This window comes from Aotus nancymaae, unplaced genomic scaffold (genome assembly GCF_030222135.1).
Source record: "Aotus nancymaae isolate 86718 unplaced genomic scaffold, 86718_ANA_hifiasm-v0.15.2.pri h1tg000003l, whole genome shotgun sequence".
Classification (NCBI taxonomy): Eukaryota; Metazoa; Chordata; class Mammalia; order Primates; family Aotidae; genus Aotus; species Aotus nancymaae.
In genome coordinates, this window is record NW_026988414.1 from 68,263,637 (window position 1) to 68,287,943 (window position 24,307).

Consider the following 24,307-nt stretch of genomic DNA (forward strand, 5'->3'; position numbering starts at 1 on the left):
TTTGTGACTTCTCCCACTGAGGAGGGTGTATTTACAAATGGACGACTTACCTAGGTGTGGGCAGGAGTGGGAGAACCACAAGGGACAGTACCCAGGACTGTTACCACCAACAGGTGCTCCCAGTAACAGGAGCGCTATTGCCACTTCTAGGCCTGAAGAAGCGAGGGGAGGAAACTGTTAACAAAACCTGGAAGGAGGAAGGCCTACAGAGAAGACCACAGGGCTGTGACTTTCCACGGAGATATAGTCAGCTTGGGGAGGGCTCTCTGCTGAGTCAGGAGAACGAAAACCCCTTGGCTGAGACCAGTTGGAAGCCAGAGCACAAGGGAGCTCCTTAGAGAGTCCCTGCAGGTCGGTCAGCCTGTCCGTGTGGGCAGAGGAGTGGAGGAGTGTGGAAAGGAATCTGGAGGGACATAAAGGGGAAGGGGATTCCAGCTTTTACTTTAGATGTCAGATAGGTAAATTGTGAAGACTTTGAATGTCACAAGTAGAAGGATTCTTATGCTCAAGCTGTTCGACATTTCCCACATAGGAGAGTGGAAGCCCAGAGGGCGTTCATGCTGACCTGAGACCACACAGTAAGGTAGCGTCAGAGATGAGACTGCAGAAGTGTGAACCCCGCAGCTCATTAGTCCATTGTTTCTTTGGAACAGAGCATCTAATAACTTACACAATAGGAATTTGAGTTTTAGTCTTACTGGCCATGCTGGCTGTGTTTGGTAACTGGTGAGATGACCTGATAGGAGTCTGTTTGCAAGTGGTGGCTGACGGTCCTCCATGGAAGAGGTTGCATCCCGAAGGGGGAAGCCACAGACAATGATTTTACCCAGTGGTATGTGGATTGACATTATGAAGACAGTATGGCAGTGTTTGTTTTTTTCTTTTTCTTTTTCTTTTCTTTTTTTTTTTTTTTGAGACAGGGTCTCGCTCTGTTTCCCAGGCTGGAATGCAGTGCAATCACAGCTCACTGCAGCCTCGACCTCCTGGACTCAAGCAATCCTCCCACTTTAACCTCCTAAGCGGCTGGGACTACAGGCACGTACCACCATACCTGGCTAATATCTTTTGTAAAAAGCTATTATTAATTTATTTTGAGACAGAGTCTCGCTCTGTCGCCCAGACTGGAATGCAGTGGCGCAATCTCAGCTCACTGCAACCTCCATCTCCCAGGTTCAAGCGATTCTCTTGCTTCAGCCTCCTGAGTAGCTGGGATTATAGGCGCCTGCCACCACACCAGGCTAATTTTTGTATTTTTAGTAGAGATGGGGTTTCACCATGTTGGTCAGGCTGGTCTTGAACTCCTGACCTCATGATCTGCCCACCTCAGCCTCCCACAGTGCTGGGATTACAGGGGTGAGCCACTGTGCCCAGCTGGCAGTTGTTTTTCAAGTGTGTTGCCCACCTGTGTTCCTGGACACCATTTGAATGCTCTCCCACGGAGAGCGCTCTGTGTGTGTGTGTGTGTGTGTGTGTGTGTGTGTGTGAGTGAAAGGGGAGAGATCTACTGTAGAATCTGAAGGAGCTCTTTCACTCATCTCTGAGTCACACTGAACTCCAAGCAGCACTGCTGTGGGTCCTCCATAAGGGAGCATAATGCAAAACAGAGAGACAGCTCTCCCTCGCCCCACTGAAGACCTACTTTGTTTTAATTACTTATTTATTTATTATTACTATTTTTTGAGATGGAGTCTTGCTCTGTCTCTCAGGGTGGAGTGCAATGGCGCAATTTTGGCTCATTGCAACCTCTGCCTCCTGGGTTCAAGTCATTCTCCTGCCTCAGCTTCCTGAGTATCTGGGATTACAGGTGTGTGCCGCCATGCCCAGCTGATTTTTGTATTTTAGTAGAGACGGGGTTTCACCATGTTGGCCAGGCTGGTCTCAAACTCCTGTCCTCCAGTGATTCACCCACCTCCATCTCCCAAAGTGTTGGGATTACAAGCATGAGCCACTGAGCCTGGCACCCTACTTTGTTTTAATTCTCTTTCACCCAATTTCTCTCTGCTGTTTTTTTTTTTTTAATTGAAGCAGTTATGCAGTGTTTTGCAATGTTCAGACACTGATCCTTATGACTCCTGACGTCTCATATCCAGTCTGTGGGAGAGCCAGGGCAGGGAGTATGATATCCAATTGTCAGTGGAAGGAATACATTCAGAGAAGTCAAATAAATGGCCTCAGCTCCCACACTGGAAAGGGATGGGCCCCAACAGTAGGCCTGACTCTGAAGACCATGCCTTTTTGATTTTACCATACTGGGACTCTCTCCCCCTGCCAACAGTTCCTTTTTCTGAGTGTTTTCCTATTCTTTTACTCTTTTATCTCTCAACCCTTCCGTTCTTCACCTCCATCTCCCCTATCCCCTCTTCTCCATCTCTCTCTTCTCCTTTTCCCTTCTCCCCACTCTTCTGAAAAGCCACAGCTTCCCTCTTTTCTAATATGCCTAAGACATGGTCCCAGAAACTTTCTTACGTGCTTCTTGACACCTAGAGGGACTGTACACAGGTATATTTGTTGGGAGAGCCTCTGCCTCCATGGAGAGAGAGGCTAACTGATTGATGTTCTGCTTCTTGTACCAACCAAGGGGCCATTTGCAGACAGTACATAAAAATGACAAAGCACCATTGAGCAATCTTTCCTTGCATCAGTTAGATTCTGACATCTGCTTACTGTTTAATTATCTTTTGACTGAGGAAATGGAAAAGTTGACAAATAGTTTAACCCAACGAGAGTCAGTTTCCTTATTTTTCCCCCTTTGTGAGCATGTTTTTAGAACACCGATCTGCCAACATCTCCTAGTCTCTCTGGGGCACTGGCAAAAAATACAGACAAATATTTATGTTCCATGAACTCAAGATGGTTTTCGTGTTGTTTTCATGTTTAACTGATTTCAAATGAACGACAATGGCTCTTAATGTGGTTACAAGAATTTGCCACTAATTTTCACTTGAAATCGGATCCAGCCGGTATACATGCCTACACTGTATCCTAGTTCTTAACGATTTGCCTTCCAGAAACATAGGCTGCTTCCCACTGGCTGATTGGCACAGCAGCTTCGTGAGGGCATCAGTCTCCTATTACATGTGAACAAAAATAAATTGAGAAGATCATGCCTATTTTGGAATGCTTTGCATGTAGCCTTTGAGGCAGGTGTCTGGGACACTGGGTGAAGACCCTGGGGGCAGCAGGTTCAGCATACTATCCTTTCCTGGTTGTGAAGATGCCAGCTCCAGCCCAAGTAGGAACAAGGCTGGGTGGCCAGGGGATGTGGCAGTGGGGTGTGAGGTCTCAGAGCATTTTAAAAACCTTCTGTTGTCTTTCTACCTTGGATTTTGAGAGCACCATGGTGATGTTATAGGTTCTTTGTGAGGTTTAACGTCTTCTCTCTCTTGATCTAAAATGTTGAAGTGGGTGGTGGAACAGAGGGACCATGGCATGAAGAGGAGAGTTGAGCCGGACGAATAGGCTTCTCCATCTGTGGGGACGTCATTTAATTTTGGAAACACTCAGTTTCTGTTTTATCAGTGTAACAGTATAATTTGTTGAAGTTTTGAAGGGGTGAGTGTTAAATTGGTTAACATGTTGGGGAAACTGGGCTTACACGTTGGGCTTAAACTGGAGATAAGGTTTATGACCTATGAATAAAGAAGGGATTAGGCCACATAGTGGGGGTCAGGGGTGGTAAGCAGGTTTCATACACATGCTAATTCCAAAAGAGCGAACAGGCTTTCTGAGCTGCATGGCGGAGGGGATGGTGCAGCTGCTCTAGAGCACCGTGGAAGAGTTTCCTGATTGATTAGCAATGTCTGCTCTGGTCTCTGGGAAGGATGGCTGCACCCTTGCAGGTTTTCACCATTCCTGGATTGAATGTCTTCTTTTCAATTCTATTTTTGTAATAAGAATTGAGAAGTGAATGAAGCCAACCTTCTTACTTAAATGCACTGGAGGTTGAGACCTGGAAAGCCAGACTTGGAGGCCTACGGCAGTGCCTTTCCAACTGAATGTGTATACTTGAAATCAGAGGTCTGGACTAAGGCCCAATAGCCTCAATTTCTGATAGGTTCCCAGGTGATGCCGATGCTGCTGGTCTGTGGGACACACTTTGAGCAACAAATACCTAAGTCAGTATCCTAAACCTGGGCCAATGCTCTTTCACTGCAGGCACACAGCCTGCATAAGAGCCTGTATATATGCTCCTTTCCAAGGGTTATTTCCCACAGGTTATTTAAGTGATTCCTCCAGACAGCCTTTTAATGTTTGATAGATTATTTCCCACCCCCATCACCCATTTTTTTTTTTTTGTTCCTAAATGTGCTTTTCAGGTGCAGCAGGTTTAAGTGCCTAGCCCAAGGGCTATAAATGGCAGAGTTGAGACTCATGTTTAAGTCTTTGCCCTGCACTAGGTGATGCTTTAAGCACCTAACTGGCAGGCCTAATTGTAGAGCTAACATGAGTGCCCTCAGCTCAAATGGGGCAGCTCTTGGAGCAGTGCCAAGGGATTGTCCAGATGCTGAATATGCCTTCAGATCACATCAGAAGGCTAAGCTCTGCCTTGTGACCCCCAGTTCTACCATTTCAGCTGGTCATGAAGGCAGGCAGACGGCATCTTACAGTCCTGGGTCCATGGAAGCCTTCTTTGTCCTTAGGAGGGTTTTAGAGCCAGATAGACCTGGGTCAGAAGGGTCGGGAGTTTGAGACCAGCCTGACCAACATGGAGAAACCCCGTCTCTACTAAAAAAACAAAAAAATTAGCCGGGCGTGATGGTGCATGCCTATGATCCCAGCTACTCAGGAGGCTGAGGCAGGAGAATCACTTGAACCTGGGAGGCAGAGGTTCAAGCTGAGATTGCGCCATTTCACTCCAGCCTGGGTAACAAGAGTGAAACTCCATCTCAAAAAAAAAGGAATGTTTCCTTGTCATTTGACCTTGAGCAAGTTACTTAACCTCCCCAAATTAAAGTCCCCTCACCTGTAAAAAGTCACATTCTTGCCTTTCAGAGTTGTTGGGAAGATGAAAATAAACAATGTAGTAAAATGCATGGCAGAATGCATAGTGAAGATGAAACGTTCCGTTTCTCCCCTTTGTCCTTCAGAAGAACTGTCATGCCTTAGTGTTGCTATTCACTGCACAAATACAGTGGAACTGTCTTAAATTCTTCTTGGTACAGTGGCGTACTCCATAATAATGGGGTCAACCTTTGTGTGGTGCCTTCCCTGTACCCAATAAAATAGGAAACCATATTAATTACCAAATATCATTCTTTCATGATATGACACACAAAAAACTATTTAAACAAACTTCAAAACTTATACTCTAAAACATGTCAGCACCAAGAACTATGCGGGCGACACAGACAAACTTGAAAATTAGAAGCAAACTTAAAATGTCTCCGTTGTGATTTGGCATTAGCAAAATCACCGATAAGTTTCACAACTTCTGCTGCCTTGTTTCTGCAGCGAGTGGTGTTAATTCTGTTAAACGTTGTTGTCACGGAGTGTTCCTTAAATAGTTTTTAATTGGTTTTAATTTGGAGAAAAAATGTTCTGCTGAAGATACAGGGGCAGGAATTGTCAAAAATAAAATTAACCAGATAACATTCTACGGAAAAACTTGGAGACATGCTGTGTCATTCTATACTCCCTTGGCAAATGTGTGGATGCTTTTAATTTTGTCAATTTCACATGTTAATGATTTTCACAGAGCAGTAAGTTAATTGGTAGTGCTTCCAATGGATCCTTGGAATATTTCGTTTTCACCTTCTGTGTGTTCTTCACAGCGGACTTTTCATCTACATGAATTAATTAGGATGCTGGAAAAAATTGCAAACAAGTCAGCAGTTGTATTTAACCCTGAAATCTTAGGCCTGTTTAGGTAATCAGTGTTATCAATTATCCATGAAAAAAGGGTAAGTAATATAAAATCCTTCTTTTAAAAAAAACCTGCTGAAGCTCAACATGCTGCCATCCTGATATTCAGCAAATCAACAGGTGGAGGCAGATGATGTAGATGATGCAAAAATCTTTTCATTATCATGGTATCTTGGCAAAATTTTAGCCAAAGCCGCCTTTTTTTTTTTTTTTAACTTGGAGAATATAGTCAGATTTTTTTCACCTGTCTTTTAAGATATTAGCATAGTTTTATATGTATGAATTAGTTCTATATGTATGAATGCATAATTAAAGAATTCTGCATCGCGTCAGCTAAGGGAGCAACAGCTTCTCTGACAGCTCTGACTTTGCAAATGCCAGCCAAGCGCCCACATTCTCTTGGCTATAAAGGAAGCAGAGGTCAATATGCTTTCCTAGGAGTCATCAAGTATCGCCAAGGAATAGCCCCAATCTGATTGCACATCACATTTCAGGCAGGCCATACTCTGTTCAAATGGCATCTGGTGTAAAATAGGTATTAGAAACTTTTTTCCCAACATGAGAAGGTCTGAATTATGCAGGGGGAAAATTGACAAGTACAGTGATACAGTGATGTGTCTACACTTAAGTATATGTAGTATGTCCTTGCATTTGCTTAGTCAATAGGGTACCAAGAGGTGAGATTTCAATGTTCCTGTCTAACAGAAAGAGTAGGGTTTTATTAATAGCGCTTTGTAGGTCATTGGCTACAGAAGATATGAACTTGAATATTAATGATATTCTCATCTGATTGTCATGGAAGTCAGAGTGGAATTCTGTTCAAGCGCAGTTTTTATTTATACGCCAATGGTGACATGTGGATTTAAAAATCAGTTGCCTACATGATAGCCACAGTTAGTATCATAGAAGCTTTAAAGTCTCGAGGGCTCCTAGTAACCCATGGCCCTGAAACAGTGCACTATCCCAGCTTGACATGGGTCCCCTAGTTTCCCACTTTCATAATGATCAACTGGGTGATCAAGGCCTCCACAGCCTGGCCCCAGCTTCAGCCCAGATCCCCACCTAACAAAGCCCCTCCCCAGCCCCACTGCGCTGTCTCTCCTGAGCAAGGCTTCCCTCTTCTGCCTCTGCTCCTGCAGTCTCATGTTCTGCTTTTCAGGCTTTCTCTGCTCCTCCACCTGCATCAATCCTTCTCATCCTTTAAGACCTGGCATAGACCCTGTATCAATCAAGGTCCTGGCAAGAAACAGCTGATGCATCAGAAAGGCATTTGAAGAGAGTTAAGGAGGGATGCTTTCTAAGGAAATTGCCAGGGCACAGGGACAGCATGAGATGTTGTAGCACCCTGGGACTACTACAGTGGGGACCTGCTACTGTCCCTAGGCTGGAAGAGGTGAGGCAAGGGAGCTTTTACTGAAACCACAGAAGGCCCATAGCCATAAGCGAGGACTGCCTGGTGGGACTCACGGCCTTCACTGGAGGAAACTGGTCATTGCTAACCCTCAGCCTGGCAGAGAGGAAGCCAGAGGAGTGCAAACCCTTATCTTTCCTCCCGCTGTGCATCCCCTGCTGCCTGTCAACTTTGGCCAAACCCAGCTCGGAGAAGGAGGACAAGAAATCTCTCGCGTGGTCCTTCCAGGTCAGCCTGCCAGCCAGAGCAGGGTGGAGAGGGTTGGAGCCTGGACTGGGAGGGGACTCTTCTGCCTTCTCCCAGGAGCGCCCTGATGACTCCGCCCAGAGAGGCCTCTCTACTCTGAACCCCAGAGCACTTCTGGTTTGAATGCACACTCAGCCTTGAGTAGCTGTCATGCGTCTTTGTGTTGTACTGCAGGGTTGTTGCTCTCTTGCGTTTTCAGTTTGCATCATGCTCCCCACTGACTATGGAAACTCCTTGAAGCAGGGACCTTCACTTATTCTCTTTGTATTTCTCATATGGAAACAGGTAAATATCCTGGAATGTCTTGCTTGTGTCCATTTGGAACATTCCGTTCCTTTGTTGCCACTCCACCCCAACCCCAACCCAAACACACACCTCCAGGGCATCAGGACCTGTGCCTGTTAGATTATTCTTGGTAGGGGGGTGGGTATTGAGATAAGGGTGAAGAAGCCGGGGTTCCTGGCCCCGGTTTGGGGAGTTTTCAGCAGATGCAGTAAGAAGCCAGAGCACAGAGGCAAACAGAGGGAAGCTGAGGGCCAGACCCAGGAAGAGCTGGGTGAGGTGGGCAGAAAGTGTCACCAAAGCAAAAGGGGAGGGAGACAGAGATTGACATGGGATGTCAGTTGGGAGTCCAGGGCCAGGGGACCCGGGCAAGTGAGTTACCAGCAATGAGACACTGGAACCGGATAGGAGGGCTCGGACGCAAGGTTAAACAGGGTGCCAACTGTAGTCTAGCCCTGTGCTGTCCAATATGTCAGCCACTAGCCAAGTGTGGCCATTTAAATTTAAATTAACTAAAATTACGTAAAATTAAAAATTCAGTTTCTCAGGCACACTAGCCACATTTCAAGTGCTCTACTGTGTTGGCCAATGTGGATGCAGGCATTTCCATCACTGCAGAACCTCCTACTGTACAGCCTGGTCCAGAACTTCCTAGAGAGTTGAGGGTCTTAACAATGCTATAAACATAACTGTTCATTTGATCTGACCTGGTTTTACCTGTCTTGATAGCAGATTTACCTAGCTCCCAATCTTCACTGTACTAGTGAATAATTGCCTGATGAGTCCCCAGATCTCAGCTTTCTTATCTAGAAAATGAGGCGAATGACAGAGTACTATCTGGATTGAGGATTTGAAGGTGTTGTGAATGGTCATAGATACGAAGGAGGAGCTCTCTAATAAATGTTAGTTTCCAACCCCCTGAAGACCACAACAAGGACGCGAACCAGCTCTTACCCAGAGCTTGCTCAGCCGGCACCGCGCTGAACAGCGATCGCCTTATGCAATTCTCATAGTAATTTTGTAAGAAGATAATATCACCGTTCCCTTTCACAGATGAGGCAATGAAGCCTCAATAAGATTAAAACAGTTACTCAATGTCACATGATAGTGGAGCCAAGTTTCTTTACATTTGATTAAAAACTGTCAAGCATTGTTCTCTGCTGTTTCCTATAATATCTTATCTTCCCACCTAGGCCATTAAGAACATCTTAGGCTTCATGTGAATCTTGCAGTGTGCCTGGCACAGGCCCTGACTGATGCTCGGTTGCTAATTGGCACATCCATTTTGATAAATTTTAATAAAATATTTAAACTTTCTTCAGCGCTGATTATTGACTTTGATATTTAAGTGCATACTCACCAATGAGGGTCTTGACAACTAATTCAAGACTGCTCAATTTCCATCTTTAATTTGGTGCATTGCTTGCAGAAGGCTTTAGATCCTGGAGATATTAGAACCACCATGCTCTTGAGTGTAGAAGGAGAAGGCTGGTTCCTGTTTGGGGGAATCTAGAAACAGAAAGAAAGCCATGGAACAGCGCCTGGCTTTGCCTGTGAGCAGCCGTAAGTTGGAATCTAGTGTGCCTTTGTTTAAGTTACTCATACTCTTGAAATTTCAGTTTCTTTACCTGACAGAGACAACATCCTACTTCTCCTAAGGGGTGGTCTTGAAGGCTGAATGGCTCTATAAAAACTTGACCCAGTGCCTGGAGCACAGATGCCTTCAGCAAAGGTCATCCTGATCTCTCCGGTGGAAGGGAAGGGTCGCTTATTGTCTGAACCACACATATTTAAAGAAACTAAAGCTGTGTGTCCAGGAAATTATGCTGATTATGTTAATATTTACCTTGATTGGTATATAGTGCATAGATTAACTAGAACTGCAGAGGGATGGGGAGATGCCAGCATCACTGCCTAGCCTCCCCCAGCACTGGGTTCTGGGCTCCCTACTTCCCTGCCTGACATGGGTGGTCCTAGTGCCCGTCGGCTTTGCTTACCAGGTCCTGGCTGAAGATATGAGGGAGGCCTGGGGGATTCCTGGGCTGGAACTGAGATGGTTTAAAGAAAAAAATGTGTGAGAACCTGTAGAGTATTGGGGTGTAGGAGAGGTGATAGGGCTGAGAGGCACCGAAGGTAGTGACTCAAGATAGTTCTGTGGCCTGAAATTGTTACGTGGCATCAGCCTGAAAAGAAACCTGGGGCTCACCAGCCTTTCCCAGCCACCTCCTGCCTCAGTTTCTCAGCAGGTGGCAAACAGAGGGAAGCCGAGGGAGACATTTCTGGTTTTCCTCTGGTGAATCCCAGCATGAGCTGGTCTCTCCCTGGGTTGTTGTTTGGGGTAGGGGGATTCTGAGCACCCATGGGTAAGAGTCACCATGTCATCTGAAAACAGCATGTGACTAAGTGTTAGATGAAGTGACCTCTTTCTCCAAGAAGGTTGGGGTGTGGCACTTTGGTATGGAAATTACTAATTTTAGAGTCAGATTCCCCTGGGTTCCAGTCTTAGCTCAGTCATGTGCAAGCTGTGCCTTACTGGGCAGTTACTTCACCTCTGTGATATTTTTGGAACACCAACTTTGTATTGAGGTTTTCACAGGAGTTTTGTCTTCTAATTCTCACAAACAGCCTGATGTAAGGGATGTTATTCCTATTTCACAGATGATGAAAAACTGAACCTTCAGGAAGTGAAGTTCCTTCCTTCCTTCCTTCCTCCTCCCTTCCCCCCTTCCTCTTCCTCTTTCCTTCCTTTCTTCTTTCCCTCCTTCCCTCTTTCCCCCTCCCTTCCTCCTTCCTTCCCTCCCTCCTGCCTTCCTGCCTTCCTGCCTTTCTTCCTCCCTCCTTCTCTCCCTCCCTCCCTGCCTGCCTGCCTCCCTACCTTTCTGCCATCTTCCCTCCCTCTTCTCCCATTCTTGATCAGTCCTGCTCTTTCTTTCAAACGTGTTTTAAGTGCCTGCTGGTTTCACCTACGTGATCATCTTTAAATACATGTTTGAGTTCAAAGACACCTACTTGGACTGCTTTCCAACCTCCACCTGGGACATGCTCCTTTGGGTCCAGACCAGGTCTGTTCTCCCAAAGGAATAGGAACGGCTCTCACAGAGAGGAGTTTCCTTCTTCCACAGAATCAGATGCTGTCCTTGTGGCCAGCTGGGTTCCCACCTACCTGATTCTGGAGCCCTGGCCCGGAGCTCTGTGTTCACCATGGGAAGATACCTTGTGATAAGCCACTCCTGGAGGTGTGGCCTAACTCAGGACGTAAGTGGAGAGTGGGTCACTACCCACTCTTGGCCACCACCAGATCCCCTTGGACCAGGAGATCAAGGCTTCGGGCTCCGTCAAGGACATGAAACAAAGCAATGGAGAACAACAAAAAGGGAGACCTAAAAAGCAAGCATTTTTGTCCCTTGTCCAGACTTTGGAAACGTTTTGTTTTGAGAAAATTTAATTGACAGAGTGGGCTTGGGGACGGGGGCTACAAAGGCAGGTTGAGGGGGCTCAGTAAATATCAGAGTGAGCCTGGTGGGAGACTCTGTCCTACCAGCTCTGAAATGACCATAGGAATGCAAGAGAGAGTTTGTTTTTAACCATCTACCAGCACATGGGAGGAGAGAAAGTTCTGGAATTTCCCTCTCTCTTCCGTAATTGAAGAAAAGCTGGACCATTTGTCATGCTCTGGTTACCAAATACTTCAGTGTCTCCTGGGCACTTAGGAGGTGCTAAGCTGAGTGCTCAGCACACACAGAGGGTGTTATTCCAGCCTCAGTTCATGCTGGTGGGAATTAGAAACCAAGTCCTACCCAAAGCAGAATGAAATACACACCCCACATATCAACATCATATGGTTTATTTCTAAATGAAAACCTTTATAGATTTTGTCTTTTTCTTTCTTTTCCTTCCTTCCTTTTCTTTCTTTCTTTCTTTTTCTTTGTTTCTTTCTCCTTCCCTCCTTCCTTCCTTCCCTCCTTCTCTCCTTCCTTCCTTCCTTCCTTCCTTCCTTCCTTCCTTCCTCCCTTCCTTCCTCTCTCTATCTCCTTCTCCCTTCCTTCTCTCTTTTTTGATTAAGACTGAGTCTCACTATGTTGCCCAGGCTGGTGTCAGACTTCTGATCTCAAGCAATCCTCCTGCCTCGACCCTCCACAGTGCCGAGATTACAGGTGTGAGCCACAATTCCTGGCCTAGAATTTTCTTTTATCAGCACCCCATTTTCTATCAACTTTTAATGACATTGGCCAAAGGCCAGAATCTGCTTCTGAAAGCTCCTGCTTCGTCTGAGGCCTCAGCTCTTGCCCCTCTCCCTTGACCTCTATGTTAATGACCTCTGTGCTAATGTAATAATTTCTTATTCTTAGAGTTATGGGCTCCGGCCCAGTGTGGAGAGGCCAGAGGCTAACTGAAAAGCAGACCCAGTGAGAGGAAGAAACTCATTCTCCCAAAGTCACAGAGCTTTCAGCAGAGCGGGGACAGACCTCCTCTGACTCCCAGCCCAGGGCGCTTTCCTCCAGGTTTCCTCACCCAACCATGAGTTGTTCTTCAGTGACCCCGGGCTGCCTTTGCAGCTCCAAGCATCACCCCTGAGAGCTGCCTTGACTTTTCAGAGCTCATCAAGAACAATAACAACAAAAAAAGCAGAAAAGAAAAAAAAAGCAACAAAAACAAAAAGTAATAAAACCGTCCACCGTTCCCCAGCCCTGACCCAAGACATCTTCATTGCGCAAATCAGTGGTGAGGTTCCCCCACAGCCTGCTCGGAGCAGGGTCATTTTGCAAGGGAAAGTGACGTGTTTGGGGACTGCACCCCACCCTGTGTGTTTGTAGGTGCTGTACGTCTGCACGTTTATGCTAGAATGTCTTCAACAGTGCCAGCTGTGCTATTTGTTTTTCTCAGGCTGTTTTCATTAAGGCTGTGACCTCCCGGGCAGAGCCCAGGGACTTAATTACAGCACCCAAAGGTTATCTCCCCAAACTAAATTTCATCTTTTGTCAGGTGGCTGGAGCCAACCCTGCCAGCTGTCTTAATAATGGCTCAGACCTTGCCTCCCATCCCTCTGCTCGGAAATGAGGCTGGCTGGGTCAGTTCTGTACCCACACTTACTGCCTGCAATGCTTTGTGAGAGGAGTTCCTGCCCTGTGGCTCTTGCACAGCTCCTGGAATGACAATAAAGGCTCCAGTGATTGAGGGCAGACATTGCCTTAGTCACCTTCATATCCCCAGCACCTAGCCCAGGTCCAGTGCAGAGCACAGGAAAGGTCTGTCAAATTATTACATATTTCCAAATGCTTCTATTTCACTCGGTTGGTCAACTCCTCAGCTCTTGAGCTTGCCTTTTGCCTCTGCACTTTAGCTTAGGCTGTTCCCTCTACCTACAATGCCTTTCCACCTCCTTTCTACTGCTCAGAATCTTGTCACCTTTCAAGGACCAATTCCACCTCCTCCCTAGAGGATGCACTTCTTCAGAAAAAGGCTTGGGCTCACTTATGCATGTATCCCTATGTAGACGTGTTCAGCGCATGCCTGTAGCATGAATGAATAAATGAATGAATGAAACTCTGATTTCTCCCCCCACCCCTCTCCCTTGACCTTCTCAGAAACCCCCAGCCCATGGCGCTCCCTCCCGCTCATTGGGGTGACCTCCCAGGTCATGCCTCTTGACTCCCTGGTCACCATCCGGCCCAGCATCCCAGGCTATGATTGGCTATCTTGGGGAAATCTTTTTCTCTGTCTTCTAACACTGTTTGCCTTATTTTCTCCCAACTGAACTATGTCCAAGGGAATTCCTACATGAGGTGACATATGGCATGCTGGCTCGGGTCATGTCCAGGGGGCCCACCTGGGGTGGAGGCAAACAGGCAAAATCATGGGTCCAGGGAGGAAAGGAGTCAGGTCCTGGAGATGTGCTAGGAGGTGGGCAGGGAACGTGCTCTCAGGCACATACCACAGGCTTTAGAGTGCAAGGCAGAGATATTTTCCTCCCAGAAGGTACAGTGTTCCCTAAAGTTTAGCATTAGCAGCTAAGGACTGCTGAACAATGACCGTGGCTCTCAGGAGCTCAGAACCCAAGGCAAAGATGACGGCTCACAGCAGGAATTGGTTGCTCCATGCTGGGCTTGTGTGCTCTTGACCAACAGGAATGGGCAGTGGCCAGAGGCCTGCAGGTGAATCCTCTCACTAAAGCAGTCAGTGGCATTTCAGGCTCCTTGAAGGCTGGGTGCATGTCACCACCTCATCCCAGTGTTTGTCCAAGCCCCGTTGTATCAGAATCTATGGCATGGGACCTAGGAACCTTCACCTTTAACAAGCTCCCAAGGTCCTGCTTAGGTGCACCACAATTTCACGACCACTGCCTCCTGTTTCTCTGAGTTTTCACACACCCCAGCTCATGGTTGGACAACATAAATATTTCAACTTACAAGACACAGGGGGTCTTCCCTGTCCCTTGAGATCCAGGTAAGATCAGCTCAGATCCTCAAATCTCTCCTCCATGGAGATCCAAGGACCCCAAGATTTCTGAGCCTCTCCAGGAGCTACACATTCAATTGGCTCTGACTGCTTCAGGCTCTTGCTTTCACACTTACTGTCTTCATCCCACACCTCACGGGCCCAGATGGGAAGCTCAGCCGCTTCTCATTTTCCACATAACAATCTGCTGGCGCAAAGCATTCGTGGGTGAGGCAGATTTATTTGAAGATACGGGGTGGGGCGGGGGTGGGGATGAAGGAAGGATTTACATCACTGCAATGCAAACAACTTCAAGTTGAACATGAGGTGTTCCCATTCTTAAAATGCCCTTCTGGCCACTCCGCTGCTGGGTGCTTCTCTCTGGGCTTTTGCTCCAGGCAGCTACAGCTTTGCGCCATCTTGCTGCTCTCCAGTCCCTCCCTTCTCTTATCTCTCTCCCGTTGCCCTATTTCTTTCTATGTTCCCTATGGAGGAGGTTGGCCTTTGCCCCATGGCCTTGGCTGCAGCAAGCACCACATGCCTCCATGCCTCCCCATCTCCTCTTGAAGATCTCTCCCCAGATAGAGACCATTTCCTCCCTAGAGGAATCCTTGTACTGTTCGTAGGTGAGAACACTTCACCTCATTTCCTGGATGTGGAATGCTGAAGCTGGAAGGGATCCCGGAGATCCTGAGTCAAACTCCAGTGAAACAGTCACTGGTCCAGTCTGGCAGGTGGGAGGCAGAGTGGAAGCTAGAACGTAGGTCCCTGGCTCTCATGTTAGGGCTTCGCTTGATTAATTGACTCCAGGAGTAACTCAGGCTACCAAAGCCCTCTTACAAAGGTAGCAAGGCTTTGGAGCAAGATCACATGGTCCGCTCAGACTATCTGAGGACACCTGTTGGCATTTCCTCATCACCCCACCCTGACTCAGAAGTTAATTCTCATAAGCATAGTCCTTCTGCCTCTGCACAGGTGTTGGGGCGACAGCCAGCCGGGATTCCAGCTCTACTTTTACTATCAACATGCAGCTCGATCTTGGCCATCAATTGTCCTCTCTTTGGGGCTCAGTTTACCCACTGTTAAAAAGAAGCCTGTTTTTGGCACTGTCTTAGCAATGTGTAGAACTGTTTCAGGAGGCTTCAAGGGTGGTGTACATGATCCAAGCACGTGTGTGGGGCTGGGGAAGTAGGGATTCAGCCCCTACTACGATCAGAGGCAGCTCTCCTTACGTTTGTGCTAATGACTGGGGTTCATAAGGGCTTCTAATCAAACTAAGATTTGTTGCTTACAAAATACTTCAAAACCTCGGGTCCAGCTGACATTTGGGGTCCACAGCTCTAGTGACTAGGAGCCTCATTGCTGTGGCAAAGCAGGCTGTCCCTGCGGGGCTCCACACGGCTGTGCCTTCCACGTGGCGCCACTCCTGAGCAAGTGGCAGCATCCATCATGAGGCACTGGGGGCAGCTGGGCGGATGAGCGGATCCCCGTTGTGGAGGCTGTTTGGGGACTTTCTGAGTATTGGTAAGTGTGAATCAGGCCCCAGATTTTCCATTTCCTCTGCCCATTGCTCTTTCAGAAGAGCGTATAAGTGTGTGCTTCAGCAAAATGCAGGTGCTGAAAGTTCCACACATCCAAAGGGGGTGTGGGAGAGAGCAGAGGGCTGGGTCCAGGTGGGTACCGGGCATTTCCACTGTGGGTGGCACCCTGAGGGTGAACAGCCTGCCTCGCCTGCAGCCCTTCTGAGGGTCAGCTCCCTTGTCAGCTTATGCGCTCTGAAGCTCTTAAGTGTCTCTTTGACCTGAGTGTCAGATTCGGAGCAGCCAAGGCTTGCGTGGTGGCCCCAGTGTTAAGAGAGGGGCTTTGCCGGCCAGTATGGCCCTGGTCCCTACACGTGGGCAGATGCAAGCCTGGCCCACTATCAACTTCCTTTGACCTCGTTCAAAGATTAAATGGAGCAATGTGTGTGTACAGAGCTCCTCAGAGTACACCCAATGGTCTCCTAGCCACTATCTCATTTGGCCTCACGCAAATCTGAGAGGGAGGCACAGCAGGGGACACTGCGATGCCCTGTGAGATGCGTCTGTGGACGGAAACGGGTCTTTAGGCTCTAAGGCCAGTGCTCTTTGCTTTCCACTATGGCACCTCCCAACTCAGCCTCTGTCCTTGGCTTCATTTCCGACTTCTCCACCATTAAGAAGAGAAGCATTACTAAAGACATTTCCTTGGCATTTCTTACCCAGCCTTAGTTATTAAAATGACAGCTTAAGAATTTGTTCCTGAGGTCATTCACTCTCTGAATCACTTATTTGCTTATACACTCACCTCATTTGTTTAGTTTCTCACCCCACACATGTAGCCATTTATTCACTCATTTGTTCATTCATTCAAGTCCTTGTCAAATGCTTACTATGTGCTCAGCTGATGGTGGGCATCAGGGAACACAAAGAATGCTGAGTCAAGATTCCTGATTTTGAGAAGCTTGTTACACTATCGTTGAGGAACAATGGAAAGGGGTGTCCTACATGATTTCTCAGTCACACAGAATCCAGTTTTATTTGTTCTTACCATTAAAGGCTGATAGATATTGCTTATCATATGGCTTTCCAAAGTCCCAGATATGTTCTGGTTGGGGAAATGCTGGATTAGGTGAGTTTTAGGTGCCCTGAAGTGCTGGAATCCCGTGACGCTTTAGGAGCTTAGAGAAGGGAGGGTACTGATAGTTGAGGTCGTCAGGGAAGGCTTCTTGGAAGAGATGGGAGTTGAACTCAGCTTGGGAGGTTGTGTGGGATTTGTGAACATGAAGAGGAGAGGAGCAGAGGCCCAGGATGGCAAGAGGGGCAGGAGTGAAGGCCTGAGCATGTTCAGCAGCTCTGGATAGGCAGCCAGGACAGGTCTGTGTGTGCACGTGTGTATGCATGCATGTAAATATATGTGTGTGCATGTGTGTATGTGTGTGTGTAAATGTGTATGTGTGCATGTGTGTGCGTGCCTGTGTGTGTATGTGTGCATGTGTGTGGGGGGGAGGTGAGCATGGGATCAGGGCAAAGAGGAGGATTGTGAGCTGGGGAGGGCGAAGTTTATGTGCAGGAGGCTGTAGAAGCACCTGCCTTTGACCATTTTTCCATTACTATTTGGCTTTGTGTCAGTTGCACCTGACATGTGAGGGGCAACCGCTCTCAGCAAATTTCCCTCCCGCTTTTTTTTTTTGAGACGGAGTCTCACTCTGTCACCCAGGCTGGAGTGCAGTGGCATAATCTTGGCTCACTGCAACCTTCGCCTCCCAGGTTCAAGCAATTCCCTGCCTTGGCCTCTCGAGCAGCTGGGATTACAGGTGCATGCCATCAGGCCCTGCTAATTTTTGTATTTTTAGTAGAGACAGGGTTTCACCATCTTGGCCAGGCTGGTCTTGAACTCCTGACCTCATGATCAACCCGCCTCAGTCTCCCAAAATGCTGGGATTACAGGTGTGAGCCACCGTGCCCAGCCCTCCAGTTTTAACAAGAAACGTGGGCTTTGCTTGTTGTGTGGGCGATAAGACGGCCTTTGCCTCTTTCAGCTTTTGGCAATACGAGCATAAGCAAATAGTTTTTTCTCTCTTTCCTTTTTTTCCTTATAGGGAAGAGAGAGGGGGAGAAAACAATGAACTATGAGAGGAAAAAGAGAAGGAAGGAAAAGGTGGAGAGAAGAGAAAGGGGGAGAGAAAGGAGGAAAAAGGTGATAGAGAATGGTAAAGAATGGTAAAGAAAGATAAAAGTTAAAAAAGAAGAAAGAAAAGGAAATGATTAGAGAAGAGATGGAGTTAAAGGGAGACTGGAGGGGAGAGAAGAGGGGGAGAAAGAGAGAGGAAAGAGCAAAAGGAAGAGAGGGAAGAGAAAAAAGGGGACTGGAAGAAGAGAAAACAGGAATATGAAGAAAGAGAAAGGCCCAGGGCAGTGTCTGAATCCTCTCTAGAGCGTTGGCTATTTTATTTACTTGTTTATTTTGCCAAAAATGCTTGGGATAAATATCTGAATTCCTCAGAACCTGAATGCCCCGGAGGACCAACTTTCCAGGGTTAATTACACAATAAACTGCCTTTCCAGATGGCTGTTTCCGCATCTGCAGAGAGGAAAAGGAACAGCTGTCTGGGGTCCCCTCTCTCCTTGGCCTCCTGTGGCTGTGCGTTGCCATGTGCACCATCTCCACGTGGATCAGAACCTCTCTCACAGGCTCTCCCCCTAACAAGCAGTGTCATAGGTGGTGATGGCAGCCCTTGTCATAGAAATGCCTCTCTCTGTCTTACCACAGACGTGACCATTCTTAAGAAAACATCACACGCACACACCCCACTCTCTGAAAAAACTTGAGATAGAAGGTATTTGCCTAACTTCATAAAGAAAACCTATTTTAAAATAGGAATAAGACAAAGATATCTTCTACCAACAGTCTCTTTTTAAACATTTTCCTGAAAATTCTAGCCAATGCAAAATTTCATCAAGTCACAGGAAAAAAGGACCTTAACTACTGAAAATAAAAGAAAACTATTATTGGTTTTAGGTTACATAATCACATACGTAGAAAACAAGAAGACTCACTAGAAAAACTCTTAGAATTTATAATAGAGCTTGGTATAGTGACCAAACAAATGGTAACCCTAAAAATCTCAGGGTCCCATCTGATTTAGTCTTAGCATAGAGTTGTACTAAAACGAAACTTAAGTTTGACTCCAGAAACCTGAAAGGCTCATGTGGACTTTTAGGGCAGGCTTTCTTAACAAGGCTTGTCATCTCCAGAGATTTTACATATTCCACGACATAGAAAGTTTTCCAGAAATTCTCTCTAGATGTTCTTTTCTCTCTCCAAAGCTACTCACTCAGGGCAGAGGCTAATGTGCAGTCACGTCTCTGTTCAGGTGGTTCTTCCATTGCTGCTGTCTGCTCTCCCACCTACATTGTCTCCTTCACTGGTGGACCCCACTGCCCTGAATCTGATCAGACATGCTTATGACCTTTTGGTTTTCCCCACACCCACACTGAGGACAGGACTGAACCCTGGGGAACCACAGCTTTTCTTTCTCTGTTTCTCTTTGACCAATTTTTTGTTTTGTTTTCTTTTGGAGGCAGACTTTTGCTCTTGTCGCCCAGGCTGGAGTGCAATGGCACAATCTCGGCTCACTGCAACCTCCACCTCCCAGGTTCAAGTGATTCTCCAGCCTTGGCCTCCCAAGTAGCTAGGATTACAGGCACCCTCCACCGTACCTGGCTAATTTTTTGTATTTTTAGTAATGGTGGAGTTTCACCATGTTGGCCAGGCTGGTCTCAAACTCCTGACTTCAAGTGATTCACCCGCCTGAGCATCCCAAAGTGCAGGGATTACAGGTGTGAGCCACTGTGCCCAGCCTCTCTTTGACCAATTTTCTCGTGAATTTTCACTGGGAACATTACTAGTGAACGTATTCTTCTCTCTGATGCACAAGATAAATACACAAAAATCAATAACTTTCTTATGGACCCACAATAACCAGTGTGAAGATAAAAGCAAACAAAAGCACAATCTACCTCTGAACAATTTTCAGTGAAAAATGTGTGAAGCTTTCATAAAGAAAGCTACAAAACTTTATTAGTTTTGCATAAGAGAAGATCTGGGAGAAATATGACAGATTCTTGGTTGGGGAAAAGGAACAATGAAAGATGTTAGTTTTCCCTGAATTAATACATAAATCTAGCAAAACCTCAATGGAAACTTTTCATAATTCAACAGAACAACTTTACAATGAATCTGGAAGAATAGCAAGTTAAAAATAGCTAAGAAAGTTTTGAAAGAACACAAAGACAGGATTTCCTTTAACATAGATTAGAATATATTTTAAAGCTACAGCAACTGTCCAGCAAGGTACTGGCTCAAGAACAAGTCAGCATCAGTGGCACATAAATGGCCTCTGAAACTAACCTTACTATAGACACAAAAGCAAAGTGAAATAAAAAGAAGCCTTGCAAATCCATGGGAAAGGGTTGGATTAACAAATGCTGTTGAGAAAATTAACTACTTGGAAGCCAATCTTTTTAGATCTTTACCTTTTTCTCAAGCAAATTCCAAGAAAATTAGAGCATTAAGTATTAAGAAAACTGCAAAACAGAAATGAAAATTTAAGTGAATATTTAAATGATCTTAAAGTGGGTAATGCCTATCTAACTTAAGGGCAATTGAAGGAGTCACAAAGGAAATTGTCAGTAGAATTGCCTACACAAAGCTCTAAATGTTTATTTTTAAAAGAGAAACTACAAAAATAAAAAGGTAAATGACAAACTGGGAAAAATGTTTGCAACACAGATGGCAAAAGGCTAATATCTTAAGATACAAAGAGCTCTTACAAAGTCTAAAGAACAAAAAGACTAATATCCCAGGAAAAAAAAAAACTGGCAGAGAACATTCACAAAATAAGACATACAGATGGCTAACATATGAGAAAATGTGTAATTTTACCATTAGCAAAAGAAATGAGAAATAGAACAATAATAAAATCCCATTTTCACTTGTCCAATTTTTTAAGATTGGCGATGATGATGATGACGGTATGTGTTAGCAACCGGATGATGAAATTGGAGCATAAATTGGCATAACCTGTCTGAAAGAATTTCAGCGGTTTTCATATTTTTTGACTCCATGGTCCTGCTTCTAGGAATCCATACTAAGAAAACACTGGCTTTGAGATCAGGATGTTCATGACAGGGTTATTTATCAGACCTAAATATTCGAAATAATTGTTAAATATGTAACAAATGAGGATTGACAAAATACGGTATATTTATGTTGTAGAATACATTTTTAAGGCATATATTCAAAGAATATTTAATAACATGGGAAGGTGCTTACAATGGATTGTTAAACTTAAAAAAAAAACAAAGCTCTGTGTGTATGTGTGTGTGTGTGTGTGTGTGTGCATATGTGTGTGTGTTGAATCTCAATTTTCTACCCTTCTGTAGGTAGTAAGGAGAGCCAGAGTTAACATGATCTGTTATTTACTTTCATGCCCTCAGTCCCCTCACCTGTGAAATGGGATCATAATGCTTGACTCTCAGGGCTGTGTGAGAATGAAATGAGACAGCTTATAGGAACAGGATGTAGGTCTAATCTGTCGTGTATCTGTGTCTTCTCTATCCAAGGGAGTTGGTTTTTCCTAAGGGCAGGAACTGTGTGACTCCTTGACCTGTAAAAGAAAGTGTTGTACTGGGTGTTCATCTGCCCATGGGCTCCAGCTCCTTGGGATCAGATGAGAAAATGGCTGTGCTTCCTTCAAGAGCTAACAGGATGTGATTCTCTTTTAACCTCACAGTTAAAAGTCACAGCCATCTCATAGTTTGTCAGGGTCAGGGCTGGGCCTGCAGGGCTCTCAGTCTGGGCTACGGCTCATGGACAGACGGACTGACCGGTGGAAGGATGGAGTAATTATGCTCACACGTGACAGCAGGGGTCTTCATCTGTTTTATCCACTTTTGTGTTGCCAGTGCCCAGAGCCAGGTCTGGCTCAGCACTCACTGACTGAATGAAGAATGAATGGAGAGATGGACTGATGGACAGACTGCCTGCAGGACAGGCAGACGTCCTGCATCATCTTTGTCTTCCTTGGACAGCCTGGTGGAGGCTGGGGTTTGCATCTCTCACTGTGTGCATGCTGAGCAAATCAAGAGTCGTGGTCCAGGAAGCCTGAGCCATGTCCTGTGCTGCATGTTTTACCTGCATTGTATATTTGGAGCTTACTTTTATCCTAGGAGGCTAGTATGATTATCCTCGTTTGCATATAAAGCAGTGGCCTCAGAAAGGGAGGAAAATTTTCCCCAAGGTCACGCAGCTTTTTAGTAGAGGAGTCGGGATTTGATCCTAGGTCTTTCTGATGTCCAAGCCATTTGACCTTGAAGTGATACTCTACAAGTGTTTCTCTCCTTAAATGTCTCCCTTTCATAGGAAGAAAAGAGTCCACTTTTGCTGTGTGTGCATCTTGGGAGGAGTACGGGCTCTGCCCCTAAATCATAGCCTCAATATGAGTGTGGTGCTGGGAATGGGCCATCAGCGTGGTGACAGATCCCAACCGTCCATCACACCCCCGCAACACTGTGACACGCAGAGCTGGAATGTAATCAGAGTGATGCTGTCCTGATCTATGAGGATGTTCATCATCTCAGGGCTGGTACCTTGACATATTACCGTAGCTTGCTGTCAGTGCAACAGCCCCTTAATGTATTTCCGTCATACATCACCCACTGATGGTGACCAAGGAGGGCTGCTGATGCTAGTTGGCTGGAGCCCTTTCCCTGAGTCTCCCTGAGTTCTTGGGCTCTTAAAAATTCATGTGAATTTGTGTGTGCCTTGGGAGAGAGCATAAGAGAAGGAGGCAGGAACAGAGACAGAAATATGAAGGGAAGATAAGAATAGAGAAGCAGAGCCGGGCACGGTGGCTCACGCCTATAATCCCAGCACTTTGGGAGGCCGAGGTGGGTGGATCACAAGGTCAAGAGATCGAGACCATCCTGGTCAACAAGGTGAAACCCCGTATCTACTAAAAATATAAAAAAAATTAGCTGGGCATGGTGGTGCATGCCTGTAGTCCCAGCTACTCGGGAGGCTGAGGACTTGAACCCAGGAGAATTGCTTGAACCCAGGAGGCGGAGGTTGTGGTGAGCCGAGACCGCGCCATTGCACTCCAGCCTGGGTAACAAGAGCGAAACTCCATCTCAAAAAAAAAAAAGAGAAGCAGAAATACAAGAAGGAAAAAGAGAAAAGGCATAGATGGGAAAAGAAAGGGAAGAGAGAAAGAGGAGAGGAAATGATGGGAAGAGAAAAGAAGAGGTGGGGAGGAGGGGGGAAGATAAAGATGGCAGAGAAGAAAGATTGAAAAACAGGAGGAAGACAGGGTTCAAGGGAGAAGGAGGAAAGGAAGCAGAAGAATCAAGGCTAAGGTGCGGTGTAAAAAGGGAGCAGCAGGAGAGAGTAGGGAAGCACCCAGCTCTGGAGTGAAGTGCAGATGTTGTTGGAGATTTGAATCCTTTTATTTAGCCTTGGTGAAGACCTGGTTCTCCTGGGGGCTGGAGGGGCTGTGGGAGGAGGTGGGATTGCCCGAAGGGAATGGGGCCAGAATATGAAACTTCTTTCTCCTTTCACTGAGAGCAAAGAGGTTTTTGTGGTCAGCCACGACCTTTCTCATTCTGCCTCTACTGCTGCAGAGGTCACCTGGGTGAGAAGAGTCTCAAAACAGCCTCTTCACCCCTCAATCTGCCATGAGAGCTGAGCTGAGCTCTAACATCTTTGCTCAGACAGTCCAACAGCATCACAAGCTCAGAGACTCCTAACTGTGGTCATTCATTTTACACCTGGTCTCCCCTCTGGCTTCCCTGTTGCAGTGAAAGGTGCTGCTAGTCTCTAGAACCTTGGTTTTCAGGAGCATCTATCCTCGTTATTCTCTCCACGTTCAGGTCTATCAGATTTGTAGAGCAACTCAGCTTCTTTGGGCGTCTTACCAGCTTCCCTTTGCCTCACCCATTGTCTAAGGCCTCTCAAAGCAGAGTCTGGAAGCTGACCCAGCAAGCAAGAACCATTTCTTCTTAGAAGCTGAGGATGGATTATACATGAGTGATTTTATTTCCTATTACATGTTAATCACTTTCATTTCTGGCCCATGAGTACTACAACTGGGAATCAAGGTGAAGATCTGACACGAAAATAAACAGCAAACTGAGTAGCCAGGAAGGCCGAAAAGAGGCAGTTTCAGAAGGAAAGTGGGGACTGGGCAATTGGCTCAAGAATGAGACTGTGAATGGAGTTGTGAACTGGGGCACCACTTCTATGTGGCGTCTGGCACACGCTCTGGGTTGGCTGCTGCTGCTGCTGAAAGGGCTCTCAGGCCCTTGCAAGGTCAAGGCTGAATTCCTTGCCTTGGCATTCAGGGCTCCTGACAGCCGGGCTTCTACATTCCACTCCTGTCCTATCTCTCATGGCTCCCCCTTTACTGACACCCCATTTAGTGCAGCCGGCTTCCCCTGCTTACCTCCTCCTAGTGCTTAGGCTTCCCTAGGGTGCTGTGTCCTCCCATTGCTT

At 46.3% G+C, this 24,307-nt stretch overlaps 1 long non-coding RNA gene across 1 annotated transcript in view; it reads left to right on the forward strand.

The window, feature by feature from the left end:
* Positions 1-24,307, forward strand: part of LOC135275102 (uncharacterized) — a 100,526-nt gene that overhangs the window by 19,496 nt on the left and 56,723 nt on the right. The window contains exon 2 of the long non-coding RNA XR_010342809.1: positions 22,181-22,190. This is a non-coding gene — a long non-coding RNA (uncharacterized LOC135275102). The remainder of the gene's footprint in view (positions 1-22,180; positions 22,191-24,307) is intronic.